General features: G+C 27.0%; 1 non-coding gene and 1 pseudogene across 1 annotated transcript in view; both read left to right on the top strand.

Annotated features, from left to right (window-relative positions):
- LOC129252361 (small subunit ribosomal RNA) overlaps positions 1–184 on the top strand; it is a 1,991-nt gene extending 1,807 nt beyond the window's left edge. Inside the window, exon 1 of the ribosomal RNA XR_008583400.1 lies at positions 1–184. This exon is cut by the window's left edge and continues 1,807 nt beyond it. This is a non-coding gene — a ribosomal RNA (small subunit ribosomal RNA).
- A 591-nt stretch (positions 185–775) lies between these two features.
- On the top strand, positions 776–956 carry LOC129252355 (5.8S ribosomal RNA; annotated as a pseudogene).
- Positions 957–2,500: the final 1,544 nt, after the last annotated feature.

The raw sequence follows: 2,500 nt of genomic DNA, 5'->3' as shown, positions 1-2,500 counted from the left end.
CTGCCCTTTGTACATACCGCCCGTCGCTACTACCGATTGAATTATTTAGTGAGGTCTCCGGACGTGATCACTGTGACGCCTCGTGTGTCACGGTTGTTTCGCAAAAGTTGACCGAACTTGATTATTTAGAGGAAGTAAAAGTCGTAACAAGGTTTCCGTAGGTGAACCTGCGGAAGGATCATTATTGTGTTCCATATCCGTAAGAAAAACAAACAAACAAACAAACAAACAGACAAGCAAACAAACGAACAAAAAGAAAAAAAAAAAAAAAAAAAAAAAGAAAAAAAAAAAAAAATTTATATAATTATTTTGAATCCATAATTCTTTTTATTCTTTTTCATTCAATTTGTGATCCATCAATTATATCATATTAAATATAATATATGATGGTACATTTTGTAATGTTTTTTCTTATTTTTTTCTTTTAAAAACCTTTAAACATGAAAATAAAAAGTTGTACTTATTATTCATTTGATTGAATGATAAGTTAATTTGTTCACAATAACAAAAGTGGTATATATTTATTATATTATTATATAACATAAAATGATTAAAAAAATACAAAATAATTGAATCATAATAAATACCACCACTGTATTATTGTTGAACTAAGACATTCGCAACTTAATAAAAATGTTTAGAGTTAAATATATTTGATATATATTATTGAAAGAAAATCAATTTATATATTATTAATATTATTTAATTTTACTCTTTCAATTAATATATGCAAAAAAAAATTGACATTTGTTATAAATAAAAATAAATAAAAAAATACTCTAAGCGGTGGATCACTTGGCTCATGGGTCGATGAAGAACGCAGCAAACTGTGCGTCATCGTGTGAACTGCAGGACACATGAACATCGACATTTTGAACGCATATCGCAGTCCATGCTGTTATGTACATTAAATTCAATTTTAAAGTACTGCTTGGACTACATATGGTTGAGGGTTGTAAGACTATGCTAAATAAGTTGCTTATTCTTTTATAAAAATAATTGAATTTAAGCAAATGTGTATATTATTGGATTTTAAATAATTCATAATATTAATAGCAAAAAAAATAAAGATATATAATGAATTTTATTTATTATATATTCTTTAAAAAAAAAATCCTCTCAAATAAAATGAAATGATGAAAATATTGAATCTAAGTATTCTTTACAAAAAATTTTCATATTATTTATATATATATATAAAATAATAATTTATATATGTAATTAAAAGGAGGAATGTCTAGCATAAAAATTAAATTTTTTATTCTAGGATTGCCTCATTTTACATTATTATTATTTTTATATATTTACAATATATAAAAGGAGAAAAGAAAAATAGAGATGAAAAGATGATATAATTTTTTTATTAAATTGTGAGAAGATAAAAAAAGAATATTAAAACAACCTCAACTCATATGGGATTACCCCCTGAATTTAAGCATATTAATGAGGGGAGGAAAAGAAACTAACAAGGATTTTCTTAGTAGCGGCGAGCGAAAAGAAAATAGTTCAGCACTAAGTCACTTTGTCTATATGTCAAATGTGAGATGCAGTGTATGGAATATCTTAATATCTAGTATGAGAAATTAACGATTTAAGTCCTTCTTAAATGAGGCCATTTACCCATAGAGGGTGCCAGGCCCGTATAACGTTAATGATTACTAGAAAGATATTTCCAAAGAGTCGTGTTGCTTGATAGTGCAGCACTAAGTGGGTGGTAAACTCCATCTAAAACTAAATATAACCATGAGACCGATAGTAAACAAGTACCGTGAGGGAAAGTTGAAAAGAACTCTGAATAGAGAGTTAAATAGTACGTGAAACTGCTTAGAGGTTAAGCCCGATGAACCTGAATATCCATTATGAAAAATTCATCATTAAATAATTAAAAAAATAATGTGCATTTTTTTCATATAAGGACATTGTAATCTATTAACATAATAAAGTATTTATCAAAAGATCATTGGTGATATTAAGTTTATTTAAATTAATTTGCTTTTTAAGCATATTAACATAAAATAAATACTAATGATTTGATAAAGTGTTGATAGATTTTATTATATATAATGCTAAAATTCATTTTTTGAATTTTACAAAAAATTTAATATCTATGATATTAATATTTATTTGTATGCATTTATATGATTAACAATGCGAAAGATTCAGGATACCTTCGGGACCCGTCTTGAAACACGGACCAAGGAGTCTAACATATGTGCAAGTCATTGAGTTATATTAAACTTAATGGCATAATTAACTTAACTTAAATATAATGGGATTAATTTTTAGTCTATTTTTTAATAAATAGTCAATTAATTCAATCCCGGGGCGTTCCATATAGTTATGTATAATGATAATTTATTATTATTTATACCTCTAACTGGAGCGTACCTTGAGCATATATGCTGTGACCCGAAAGATGGTGAACTATACTTGATCAGGTTGAAGTCAGGGGAAACCCTGATGGAAGACCGAAACAGTTCTGACGTGCAAATCGATTGTC

This window comes from Anastrepha obliqua, unplaced genomic scaffold, assembly GCF_027943255.1.
Source record: "Anastrepha obliqua isolate idAnaObli1 unplaced genomic scaffold, idAnaObli1_1.0 ptg000183l, whole genome shotgun sequence".
Taxonomy (NCBI): Eukaryota; Metazoa; Arthropoda; class Insecta; order Diptera; family Tephritidae; genus Anastrepha; species Anastrepha obliqua.
Note: the sequence above shows the minus strand (reverse complement) of the source record. Positions and strands in the feature narration are given on the sequence as shown.